Consider the following 13906-nt stretch of genomic DNA (forward strand, 5'->3'; position numbering starts at 1 on the left):
GTGAGTGCGAGCACACAACCCAGAGCAAGGGAGGTATGAGACAAGATAGGCGGGAGAGGGAAGGACAAAACAGTGGGGAACAGACACATTAGATCTGTGGAAGGGAGAGGGATGGGACGGGAAACATGGGGAAGAGAAGATGGACATTACAGGGACTTTCAGGAAGCAGGGAATTTGAAGGGGGTGGGTTTGGGGTGGATTAACGGGGGTAGCAAAGATCGAGGTTTTGGATGGGGGTGGTGAACAGGTGTTTTGAAGGCCAAGAGGGAAGAATGGGTTTGAAGAGAGTGTGGGAGTTTATTCCAAAGGTGGGAAAAAAAGAGGAATGAAAGAGTGAAGGTGAGCAGCGATTCGTGATTTTGGTAGTTTTACCAGAACGGGGTTGCTGGCAGACATTGAGCGTCCTCCGGAAATATGGGGGGGGGGACATATCACAGACAGAGCGGGGGGGGGTGGGGAGAGGAGATGGGATAAGACAGAAAGACCACTGACCTGCTTGCGGTGAGAGAGTGAGAGGCCCAAAGACTCAACCTCATCGCTGGAGATACCAATGATCCGAAATGCTTTGGTTTCCACAGCATGAAGCCAAGAAAGGTGAGAGGCAGGAGCACCAGCCCAGAGGGGAAAGCAGTACTCCATCAGGCTATGGACCAAAGCTTTGTATGTGCTCAGGAGCTCAGGTGGGCCGAGGAAGGACTTTGCACGATGGAGGATGCCCAGTTGGCGACTGGCTTTGGATGCCAGGTTGGAAATGTGGCTTTCCCAGGAAAGATCATGGCAGATAGTGAGAGCCAGAAGCTTGCATGGAAGGACTTCTTCCAGAGGATTGTTGAGACAGGAGATTGGGGGGCAGGGGGGGGGTTCCCAACGATCCTTTCAGAGAGACATAGTGAGAGTGTGAGATTTGTCCGGATTGAAAGACATGTTCCATGTGTTGGACCAGTTTGTGATTTTACCCAGATCTGCAGAGAGCGAAGAAGCTGCCACTTGCCGGCCTGAAGGATGACAGATGGTACGACAGAGGGTGGAGTCATCGGCAAAGAGATATAGAGGATTTTCCAGAGTTGGAGAGATCATTGATGAAAACCAGAAAAAGAACAGGGCCCAGAATGCTTGCTGCCTTGAGGAACTCCAGCCTGGACAGGAAGAGGGGATGAAAGAACTCCATTTCGGGCCACACGTAGACTGCGACAGGAGAGGGAGTCTGTGAGCCATGGGTGGAGATGGCCTTGGATACCACAGGAAGAGAGCTTGGTGAGCAGGGCAGGGTGCTAGACCATGTTAAAAGGATGTGATATGTCTAGTGATACAGCTCTGATTTCACATCTGGCATTGAGTACCTCCATCCATTGTTGGAAGAGTGACCTGGTCTGAAACCAAATTGATGACAGAAATCAATCCATTGGAGAAGAGGAAGGATTTAATGTCTGAAGCGATGATGGATTCCATAACCTTGCTGATGATTGGGAGAAGGCTGATTGGTCTGTGGTTGCAGGGATCTGTTTTTGCACCTTTTTTATGCAGGGCAGTAATGTTTGCAGATTTCCAAGCAGACTTCAGATGACCTTGCGCAAATGAGAGGGTGAATAGAACAGAGAGAGGGTGAGCAAGAGCAGAAGATCAGGTTTTTAGGACACGTGGCCTGATGCCGTCTGTACTGGTTGCAAGGAGTCTAACAAATTCTTCACGAAAATTGAATCAATTCTTCCTCGTCACACACCCAGCGTGTCACAAAGTTTCATCCAGATCTGTCCACAACTTTTTGAGATATTGTGCTATATATTGCTTTTGGCCCTATCTCTTTATGGTGAAGAATCACTTACAATTCTAGTATCCAGATCCGGAGCTTCACCAAAATCTAAACAGTTCATCCTTATCACACATCCAATCGGCCCACAAAATTTAATCCGGTCCATCCACAGCTTTTTGAGACTTCCTGCACACAAACAAACAAATGAAATTGCTCGTTGAGCGAGGAATTGCTGGAATAACTTTGTCATATCTCCCTGATCTCTGAAAAAGCAAAAACCTGGAAATCAATTTGATTTTTATAAGTCGATAGTGCTACTGTTTCATGAGTTATAGCACTTAGTTTGGTCATGATCATAACTGGGAAGTCAATCGGACTTGAAATGGCGTTTTTATCGCAATTTGAAAGTTTTGACCCGACCCCTCTGCTATTCGACCCCCAACCGCTAAGAAGGGTGTTGGTGTTGACACCCCAATGAGACATATGGTTGGATGCAGTATTGGAAGATGCACATTTTCGATTTGGTTTGAAGTCGATACGACCATTTTAGTGGATGCTATTGCAAAAATAAGAATTCAGGTTTTTCGGTGACCTTGACCTTGACCTTTGACCTAGATTCACCAAAAACGACAAGTGTCGAAGTTGGACCATGGCCGACGTCTGTACCGAGTTTGGTCATGATCGCTGAAACGGTGTGGCTGTATCAGGGTAAACAAACACACAAACAGACAGACAGACAGACACGCAGAACGACACACACAACCGACCAACATAATTGCCGAAATCCGAAGGATTCTGGCAATTAACAAGAAGACGTCATGCAGAGCATGATACTTGCAAAATCCATGAAACGAATTTGATCTCAAAAATCGTTGTTTGGTTGAATTCAGTGATCTGAAATATAAATCCTCTTCAAATTTCAAGTCAATCGGATGAAATTTGAGGATTTCAGAAATCTCACGAAAGTTGTTGACATTTGGCCTATATTGACCTTTTGACCTTTTGACCTCAAAAACCATGTGGTGAAGTTTCGTTTCAAGATCGGTTTAAAATTGTGATCTGTAGGCGATTGACAGACATACAGACAAACAAATAAACAGACAGACAGACAGACAGACAGAATAACAAAACCGACTGACCAATATACTTGAAAAATGTTCAATTTTGTGAGTTACAAACAAACAGACAAACAGAATACCAAAATCTACTAACCAATATACCTGACAAGCCGGGTAGGCGGACATGGGTAGTCGGCCGTTGCTAGGCAACGGAGGGGTCCATAGCAACGGTTCTTTCTCACACATAACTCTGACATACCATGACCCTTCCATACCAGTTTCATGTATATCTGACTCATTGTCTCTGAGATATAACGAACTTCGTTTTTTTATTGTTTTCGACCAGGGTTCATTCAACGTCTATCTTCTCCGACAGTTTTCATAGGATCCGGCTGGAAATTTTTGACAATATGGCTGAATGTACTGCCCACAGTCCCTCGTGGCCCGATTTTTGATTTTCGAAAAAATAAATTTTTTATGATTTTTTTTTTAAAATTTCAAAGTCCCGTTGCTAGGCAACGGTGGTGTCCACAGCAACGGCTCTCATTTGCACACAACTCGGTCATGGTATGAACCTTCCAACCAAGTTTAATCGAAATCGACATTGTATTAACTGAAATCGCCATTTTAAATACTGATAATAAGGGGAGAACAAATCTCAAAAAAAAAAATTTGAATTTTTTTTTTTTTTCGACGCGATCGACTCCCCAACAGACAGACAGACAGACAGACAGACAGACAGACAGACAGACAGACAGGGAGGGCGTGAAAACATTCGGTGACGGAGGAAATGAAAGAACAAACTGCGCTCAATCCACCGCCGATCGATTCCCAATCATCCAACGAAGCACGTCACGCGAGCCAGGAGCACGCGCTGCGTCCTTGCTCCCGCATGACGTCAGCGATGACACCCCGCATGACGTCACGCCCTCCCGACCCAATCCCCGCCAGTCGCGGAGAGGCCTCCGCTGAAAGCGCGCCACCTGCCGACGCGTGTCCATTGGTCGGCGAGGCCGTGTGAGAGTGAGAGCTGCGAGTCGCTGCGCTGCTCGCGGACGCCGAGCCTCTGCCGGGCGCTCCCTCGGCACGGTGGGTTACGGGTTCCGTGCGCTCCTCGGACCGGGCGGTCATGTCTCTGCTTTGCATCTCACACTCGGACGTTTCTCTGCCGTTGGTCGGTCGGACGGGATTCCCCGTTATTCGTGCTTTTACCGCCGGGTATTTGTCCCGATGGTCTCGTCTGCTGGACGTGCAAATCTGCGAGGGCGGAACGCGCTCCGGACCGATCCGAGAGATTGCATTATTTATTTATTTGTTTACGTTCGAGCTCGTTCTGCTCCTTTATGACGTCACGAATGCACCGTGAGGCTGCCTCGTGATGCACAATGGATGTTGGGCGTTGGGTGGGTAGGAAGTGCCTGACGTGGGACGGCTGGACCCCTCGATTCGTCACAATGGTCACATCAACAATCCTTTTGCTTATTCCATGTGTGGGATTGAAAATCACATTTCTCCCCCCCCCCCCAACTGACCCCCAAACGCTGGAAGCATCAACAGTGGATCTCGTACAATGATGGTCCCACGTGGATGTAAAATTGATCCAGTATGACCTGGAGATTACCATGGCTATTGGTGCCTCTACCTACGTAGTTTGGTGGGGTGGAGGGGTGGGCCACTACTACTCGTATTACTACTGCTACTACTACTACTACTGCCCTCCACCCCACCCCCTCCTTACCTATTCCCATTCACCCATAGCCTTGGCATCGTGAATCTGCGTGCTGGTACGTACATCATGCTGACGATGGCCCCACCACGTGCACCCAATGTCAGTGCGTTGCTCTCATTCCACCTCCGTACCTGCTCGACAAAAACTTTTTAAAACCCTTTGCCTAATCAAATGTAAAGCGTGCTTCCACATCATCATCCTCATCATCATCATCATCATGGACGATATATTGAGAACAATGATGGATGCTTTTGGAGATTAGGTTATGCGGAACACGTTGGACAAGGGATTTGAAAAGGTCTCTGGACAGCGTGAACGGTGGTGGAACGAGGGCAAGGTGAACGCACATTGGGCTCTCACGTGGTGGGGCCAGCGCTGTGTGACCTCTTGTGTGGGACACGCAAGTGAGGTTTCGGGAGAAAAGGAAAAGCAAATTTGAGAAGGACAGGAGCTTTGGGGGTGGTGGTCCCATTTTTATCACTGTTTTTTTTTCAAAAAAATTTTCCCCCTGGCATAATATGTAGATCGTCCAATAAAACTGCTGCTTTGGTAGAAACTTTCTGTTTCCTGCTCAACTTCCCCTTTGGATGTTTCGAAGACGGTCCGGTGCTGACTGTGAACCGTCACACGTTTCTAATTGTGCTGAAATGTGCAAAATCCAGGTCTGGAACTTTCCCCAGAACAGTTGGACCACCCTCGCGAAGGAACGGCTAAAGCGATCTTCTGAACCCGTAGCCACCACCTGCATCGCCTGACGACGCTTCTGGTTGTGCGGTTTCCATAGAAGGCATTCGCTGCTTTGTTTCTCTTGTTCGGACCGTTCACACGGAACTCGCATTTGGACAAGGCCGAGGAGCCTTGCCTACAATCTCTCTATCCCAGGCGGTGCGGCTCGTCTCGTACCACCGATGTGTGAATGAATGCGTGTCCCATAATTTTGGGCACACTCCCTTCTCGAGCTCAGAGTATCCTTGCGTGGAATTATTTGCACCACTGAAGTGCCCTGTTATATATTTATATAGTTTTATCTTTCTTTGAATTGTCTTCCATCCAAAATGATCAATTTCTCCATTGTCTCAAGAGATGTCGATCTCTCGCGCACTGACTGCGACCTGATTCGACCACCGGAGTTGAACCTGTTCGGCCGCTGATGGAGCACGAGGGTAAAAGGTTAATCGGCAAAACAAACGTGCTCGGCGTTTACCTGCATTGCAACTTCCACGTTCTACGTGTGAAAGCGCCTTATTTTATTTCATTTTATTTTATTTTTCCGCCCACGAAGGTTGTGACGTCCGACTGTCATGGCAAGGTCACGAGGTGCAGTGTGGAAGCTCTTAACCGTCGAGCCAGGACTTTCCTTCTTTGCATTTCGTACATTGATCCAACATGCAGTCATTTTTTTAAATATATTTGATGGTTCCAAATCTCTGCGACACCTTCACTGCACCCATAGACCTCGTCTAGCCCCTCGAGCTGAAGGCGCGACGCCCAAGCGAATGACTATTCGACTGGCAGAGTCTGAGAGGCAAGGGTCGATGAGCCTCTATGTTCCCCAAAATCAGAAACACAAAAATAGAGCAGGTGGATCTGATTTGAAGCGATTGAGGCTGATTAATAAACTCCGTGCTTCAATCATGGCTGGATTCAGTCTGGTGCATCTTGTGTTTAGTTTTTTTTTATTTTTTTTTTTTTTTTTTTTTTTTACATTACATAATCAAGTGACATGTGGTTGAAAGTTTCAAATTGCAAGATGTCCTTCCTATTACGAATAAGACTGATTATATTTCAACATACTCGAGAGCCTGGTGTTTGCTCGGTGGTTAGGGTGGCGGCTTGGGATCCTAGGGTCCTGAGTTTAAGCCCCGTCGGTCGCTGAATTAATACACCATGGGGTTGACTCAGCCTGTCATCCTTCCGAGGTCGGCGAAATGAGTACCAGTTCCAGTGTGTATACTGGTAGAGGGCCACTGCATCAGCTACACAGTCGCGCTTCAAGAAATGGTAGCTACCCCGGCGGCTAAGCTGCCGTACGACAACCACCATCATACTCGAAGGATTCCGGTTGCCCGGTCAGGCGGCCTTCGTGATAGCGCTCAGAATATTTGGAGCTTTAACTTCTCTGCTTTCTCTCGGTATGCCGATGTCGCCGGTGAGAGGTGAGCTTTTCCGGCCCCAGCTCGCAAAATGTTTGCTTCACGTTACAATCTCAGTGGCCGCCTTGCCTATTGTAGCTCAGGTAGACTTTAACCCCACGGAAGGCTTTTGATGGCAGTTTTAAAGCTTCTGAAAGATTTGCTGCTTCAGCGTTCTGGCTTCGTTGTCTTAAACTCTGCCAGCTGGAGTAGTTTGATTCGCTGTCTTTTGTTGTTTTATTAACTATAGTTTTGTGGCTGTGCCTGGGTTGGAACGCTCTCAGGTAATCTATTTGCTTGTGGATTTGACTATTCGTTTTATTTTGGTGAATTTTTCTTTTTTCTGGTCCAGGGAAGAGGAAGGTGATTGGGGAGGAAGGGGGGGTGGCTGGAAGGAGCAGGAGGAGGATACTGGATGAACTTGTCATGGAGGGGTTAAGTGGTGGATGAGCAGGTGGAGGAATACCAGAAAAGAGGCGTTGTACAACAAAAGCACCAACCAACCTGTGTGTGATTCTTGAGCAACATGTCTTGTGTTGTGACCTCTTTGTGTGAGATGCCATTGATGTTGAGCAGTGGAATTCAAATCTCTCGACCTCAATTTGCATCCATGAAGTGGGGATACCAGCCCATACGCCACTGAGACGCTTACAAAGGCCTTGTAGGTTGAAAAGTTAAGATTTACCAAAGAAGCAGTTGGCATGAGAGAGGATACCCAGTCTGCAGATTGATTTGAATACCAGCTTTGAAACATCATCTGGCCAAAAGAGGTTTTTTGCTGATGCTGATGCTTAGAAGTCTGAGGGACTGAACTTATTCCATTGGCTAATCAAAGAAGTAGATTGGTGAGTTCACGAGAAAATCCATCTGGAGAGATGAGGTGAAAATGTGACTTCCGATCCTGATGTTCCATGTTCTGTTCGAGTATTGGTGCTGCTGAAGCAGGTTCTTGGCGAGGGTTATACTGGGTGGTTTGCCATTGCCTTCGCAGCAAAATTTTGTGGCATGAATTTGGAATCTGTTTCATGATGGTGGCAATAGCTCACCTACTCTTTGTGAAGGACACCATGGGATCTTTAACATCCACCAACAAATGCCCAGTTTAACGTCCATCCCTTGGCACGTGCATTGATCAATCATCCTGCCTGTGAAACACCGGGATGACAGTTCATAGCTGGGTCCAGATTCAAACCCAGGCTAGACGGCTTGGTGGTGAGTGTGCACGTCTCGAGGCCATCCTGCCAGCCCGAAATGTGACTTGCCAGGATTTAATGACATGTCCATTCGTCAGATCAACATGATGATCCCTTCCAGATTGTCGAAGAGGAATACTGTATATGTGCAGTTTAAGCTGGACACTCGTCTTTAACCGAGAGGGGTTGAGGGGTGGGGGAGGGGGAGTCCCTGTCAGTCAGCCAGCCTGAGTGAACTGCTGGATTTTGTGCTGCTGGAGCAGCTCTTAAGCCACAGCCAGGCATTTGGACTTTTTTTGTGTACATGGTCGAGGCTCATGGAAGTGCTAGAGCAGAATGGAATAAAACAAAATGGAAAGGGGAAGCAACAACAATAGAGTAAAGGTCAGAGTGAGATCAAGGGGAGGGGGAGAAGAACACATGGGGTGAACGAGCTGAAACACAGGAAGAGGAGGAATTGGGGATGAAACATAAAAGGAGCAAACCAACTGACAAACTAAAAGAGGTAAGGGAGAGGAGGGAGAGGGCGGGGGAACGACTCAAATTAACCTGTGGAATGGGGTCATTTGGTGCAGAAGAGATAATGAATATGGATGGGTGTGGTGGTTGAAGCCCTGGAGATAAGAATGGGACGCAACAGACTGGGGAGTTGGTTCCACAGGTGAGAGAAAAGAAGAATAAATGAGTGGACGTGGCCACTGATCCTGGATTTTGGGAACTTGACAAAAAGAAGGATATTGGCGGACTGTGTGCCCTGCAGAAACCTCGAAGCGAGACTTTCACAGGAACATTGTTGGAGAAACCAAGTGGGAAAAGGAGGATCAGCAGAATGTTGAGAGAGAGAGAGAGAGAGAGAGAGAGAGAGAGAGAGAGAGAGAGAGAGAGAGAGAGAGAGAGAGAGAGAGAGAGAGAGAGAGAGAGAGAGAGAGAGAGAGAGAGAGAGAGAGAGAGAGAGCCATGAGAGCCATGAGAGCCATGAGAGCCATGAGAGCCATGAGCAGGCCCAAGAGGGAACATCTATCTGTACCTTTTCTTTTTTTTTATAATAATAATAAATTATTTTTTTGAGATTTGGGATGGGAAAGTCAAAGGTTGTATCACACCAGCAGAAGGCATTCACTGCAATGTTGCGCCTGGTTGTTGGCGAGCCAACTAACACGGTCGTTGGCAGTTGGTCGCCATAGTTGCAATTATCTGATTAGTAATTGGTCCACATTTGGAGAAAGAGCGGTGCATATGTTATCATCACTCAGAAAAATGGAACACATTCGATGGAGGTGCTAACTTGTGCCTTTGTTTTCTCTTAGTTTAGATTGGAGACCGCTGGGGCCTATTACACCGTCACGTGGCAGCGGTGTGAGTAAATGCAGCACTGCACTAATTTTGATTTCAAATTTTTTCCTTGTGAGCTCAAAGTTTAACTCTTCCGAGACGTACACGGTATGAAGCTCTCTGCCAAATTTGGTGAATCTGGCTGCCTTCTTTATCCATTTGTTCTGCTGACAAACGAACGAACGCACCGATGGTATTATCGCAATTGTCGCGTGCCCAGCAAACGGCTGTGGCATGAGTAACGATACATCACACGATAAACTTGAGGTGGGTACAGAGGAATGCAAAGCCATAGGAACTCCGATGGGTTTGGAACGATTGGCGCAGAGCAAATTTTTGTGGGTAGAATTGCTGGCGTGAATAGCGATACGACCATCAAGGCCTTGCCATGCCTGTTTATGAGTTAGAGACTGCAGATGTCAGAAACATTCTGTGAAGGGGACATTTCTCTGTTAAGCGCATAACTTGTTTTGAATGATGGAGGTCCAAACTATGAGCAGAGCAGAGCAGAGGAGGAGGGTGGAGAAGGAGGAGGAGGAGTGGTGGTGGTGGTTTGTGGAGGTGGGGGAGAATGGGAGTTTAGGATATGGGTAGGGTGTGGCCATTTGTAGGGGAATGGGTGTAACAAATGAAGTGGGTATGGCAGTGTTGGCAGCAATGTGTATGCACTTACCCTAAACCTTGTTCCATTCTAAGATATTTGGATTGTCAATGCAAACATGTGTGCATAACAGGCAGGGTGAATAGATGGGATGGTGAAAACCCAGAGAATATCAGAGTTTTATGAACATGATGGGGCTTAGGTTTTGCATTTTGGAGCAAGCTAGGAGCACTCAAAGGTATATGAAGGGACAAGGGAGCAACATTGAGGAAGAGGTCAACTCGAGGGAGGTGATGCACCACTTTTGATACACCTGAAGCCAATGTTCGTTGTGAATAGCGCAAAACTGTTATCATTGAAAATTATAGAAGGAATGAGCAGGGAGAGTTTTGCTTTTGTCAATCTTCTTATCTCGTAGGCAGCATGTTGCTGTGGTTTGTATCATTGCTGTGCGTGTGGCTGTGCAGCTGATGCAGAGCATCCTGTTGGTTCGGGCAGCAATTTGTAAATGGTTCAGGATTTCGGCGATAATGCACCTACACTTCTTCGAAAGACACCGTGGCATCTTTAACATCCACCAACTAATACTAGCAGACTGAGCACCGAGCTTGAGACATCAACCCATGTGTCATCCCTCGAATGTATGTTAAACCGGGCATCCTGTGTGCCAGCAAGAGTTGGTGTACATATATAGATTCGACGGTGTCGTTTGTGAAGAGTCGAAGAGCTATCGCCAGAACCTGTCAAAATTCCAACCTACAGAGTGCATTGCATCAGTGCTACAGCCGTGCCTCCCATCTCTCTATCGAGTGCAGCCTGTGGCTGCTGGTTGCATCATTGGTTGGGATGTGGCTATGCCGCTGATGCAGAGTCCCCCTTAGCAGTACACTGGTGCTCATTTTGCCGACCTCAGAAGGTTGACAGGCTGAGTCAACCTCCTGGTGTATTTTAATTCATCGGCCAACGGGGCTTGAACTCTGGACCCAAGGATCCTAAGCCAACACCAGTCTTGTGCCTCCCATTAAATGATGCCATGTGCTGTGTGCCGCATTTGAAAGAAGGCACTCAGCTTAACGTCTGTCCGAGTGAGACACACTTTCAGCCGAAACACCCTGCCTGCGGAGCAACCATTCCAGTTTTCATCTGGTCGAGAATCAAACCCACATGAGACGGCTCCAATGAAAGTATCACTACCTCTGCATCTTTCTGTGGGATTCCTTTATTACTTATGTAATCTAAAGATTTCATAAGTATAGTGATGACTTCCGTCCTCTGTTTGTGTGTTTGTTTGTTTGTTTGTTTGTGTGTTTGTTTGTAGGCACGATAACTCGAGAACAGAAGAAGCTACCAATGTCAAATTACACCAGGTGATTCAGGAGGGTGATGGCTCGCGCTGATTAGATTTTGGTCAAAATTGGTCAAAGGTTAAGGTCACAGTGAGGTCAAACATAATTCCGTAAATTCATGTGGAGAAATGGAGTATTTTTGCTTCGGTCGACGTTACGAGTTCGTTTTAACTTCGATTTTAATTTTGTCTTCGGTTTTTGCGATCGCTTAGGATGCTTAACACTGAGTTGTCGAAATTCTGCTAAAAATCGGATGTTTTGGAGACATTTTAAGATTGTATAAAAAATATTTCACTCGCCGCGTCACGGCTCGTCACGTGGTGCAGCGCGCTCGAGCAGACGCGTCATTGAGTCACGTAAACGTTTTCCGTGTGCGCGCTGACGGTGTTTTCGATAAAGATGGTGTTTAAAAGTCATTTTTTTTTAATCCCAATAAAGGTTATCGTCGCATGCCTGACTCGCTAAGCCGTCGGATTATGTAAAGATTGTTGGTGGATGGCCGAATATTACGGTTTTGTGACTTTTTGATAAAATAATATTAAATAATTGCGTGGAGAAATGGAGATTTTTGCTTTGGTCGACGTTACGATTTTTGATGGTTTGGTACAGATTCATCGTAGAAACTTCTGGTTTGCGTCGCTACCTTCTCTAGAGACAGCTTTTATTAGACAAGGTCAGAGGTCAAGTTGACGATTTCGTAAGTTCCAGTCTATGACTACTTGTTTTGTTTTTTTTGTCAATAAAAATGAGGAAGGATGAGAGAGGGGTAAGAAATAAAACTGTGAGGGTGATTGGAGGAAGCAGGTTGAACGGTAAGAGTTTGGTTTGTTGTTTTTTTTGTTTTTTTGTCGTGCATGTGGGTTCGTAGGTGAAAGATAATGGTAATACGGAAGGCACTGAAGGCATGGGCATTAATTAAAATGCTTACGTACTGTATATCGATGGAGAAATCCCACAACGAACTGAGGAGCTGGTGCACATGGCCTAGACCAGAACACGCGCGCACACGCACGCGCTAGCAACAGTTTGATAAAATTATCTGGAACAGTATCATTAGTTTTGGATGCAAGAGTCTTTGGGCAGAACGCAGACATGCACATGCGAAGAAGATACAAGATGTTTGGAGTACCTTTTATTTTGATAAATGGCATTTGTGAAAAGCAGAACAAACTGACGAGGTTGAGTTAATATTTCTGGTTTGATAGAGCCATGGAAAACAGGTACACACCAACTATTATGGCCAACAAAGTTTCTGAGTGTAAAGGAGGACGGTGGGTACACGTGTGAGATGGCAGTGACGAGTTGCTACTTGAACTAAAAATAAAAAAAAAATAAAAAAAAATTGGCCTCCAATGGACAGGGACATTTCGACAGATGTGTGCAAATGGATAGCCTCCATCATGCTTGGTGAACACGGGGTGTGAACAAGAAGATGCTTCCAATCATGACCAAAGTTTGTGTTCTCGGCACATCACAAGATGTTCGTGAAACCTGGTGAACTTGCAGCCGTCATCAGAAACGTTTTGTAACTTTCCGTCTGCGTTGCTTGCGTCACATCCGAAGTATTAGGTGGCTAGATGTGTGATAAAATGTGTGGCATAATCATTTTAGACAGGTGCAGGACGTCAAGCCTTCGTACCGTCCTGAAAAAGCAGCGGCTGCAACATGTCCACTTCATGGAAGACGGGCATGTTTCTATCTATCTATCTATCTATCTATCTATCTATCTATCTATCTATCTATCTATCTTTATTTATTTATTTATTTATTTATTTATTTATTTGAGCATTTAGATGCTTCACGTTGTATGCTGGTTAGATGAGATTAAATGAGATGTACTGTACTCCTCACGGAGCGTTGGTGCTGCCAAAGCAGTTTCTTGGCGCGGTGACTGGTTTTGCTTGGATGGTTTGCCATTGCCTTCCCAGTTGTCAGTCAGGGTAGGAATTTGGAATGTGACGCCGACGATAGCTCGCCTACGCTTCGTGAAGGACACCCGATCTTTAACGTCCACAAACGAATGCTGCCAGATGGCACGTCCAGTTTAACGTCCATCCGATTGATGTAGCATGCATTGATGAATCGTCCTGCCTGCAAAACGCCAGGATGACGGTTTATAGCTGGGCCGAGATTAAAACCCAGACATTTCGGAAGGCGAGTGCCATGTCAGCCATGTCAGAAGGACGTTATGTTTTCACCCCTTTCTCTCGTCTGTTTGTTTGTGTGCAGGATATCTCAAAAAGTTGGGGACGGATTCGGATGAAATTTTGTGGAGATGTTCGTTGTTTGACAAGGACGAACTGATTAGATTTTGGTGAAGATCCGGATCTGGATCCGACTACTTGAATTTTTAAGGTGATTTTTTTTTCACCATTGAGAGATACGGCTAAACTGATGTATAGCATGATATATCAAAAAGTTGTAGACTGATTCGGATGAAACTTGGTGGACACGTTGGGTGTGTTGCAAGGACAAAGGATTCAATTTTGGTGAAGATCCGCATCCGGATCTGGATACGAGAATTATTTAATTTTTAAAATAATTCTTCACCATTGAGAGATCGGGCCAAAAATGATATTTCACTGTTTAACTTGATATTTCAAAAAAAATGTTTCGGGCCCGATATGTTCTCATGGATCAAGCATTACGTGGTGGAGGAGTGTGCTCTACCGAATGCCCCATCTCGTTATTCATGTGGTTGATTTAAAATATATTTTTCAGTGTAGACAATTTTGTACCCCGTGCATGTGAAGCGTAAGGCGGGG

General features: G+C 46.1%; 1 protein-coding gene across 4 annotated transcripts in view; it reads left to right on the plus strand.

The window, feature by feature from the left end:
- The first annotated feature begins 3744 nt into the window (after nt 1-3744).
- Nucleotides 3745-13906, plus strand: part of LOC147022297 (septin-9-like) — a 66283-nt gene continuing 56121 nt past the window's right edge. For 2 of the 4 annotated variants that reach the window (XM_085893024.1, XM_085893026.1), the window contains exons 1-2: nt 3770-3897; nt 13371-13496. The gene's annotated coding sequence lies outside the window, so the exon portion shown is untranslated. Of the gene's footprint in view, nt 3898-13370; nt 13497-13906 lie in introns of all 4 variants that reach the window. The other 2 variants (XM_085893028.1, XM_085893023.1) reach the window with 2 other exon arrangements.

The sequence above is a fragment of the Eptatretus burgeri genome, chromosome 8, assembly GCF_056783735.1.
Source record: "Eptatretus burgeri isolate ZD-2024b chromosome 8, Ebu_testis_v1, whole genome shotgun sequence".
Taxonomy (NCBI): Eukaryota; Metazoa; Chordata; class Myxini; order Myxiniformes; family Myxinidae; genus Eptatretus; species Eptatretus burgeri.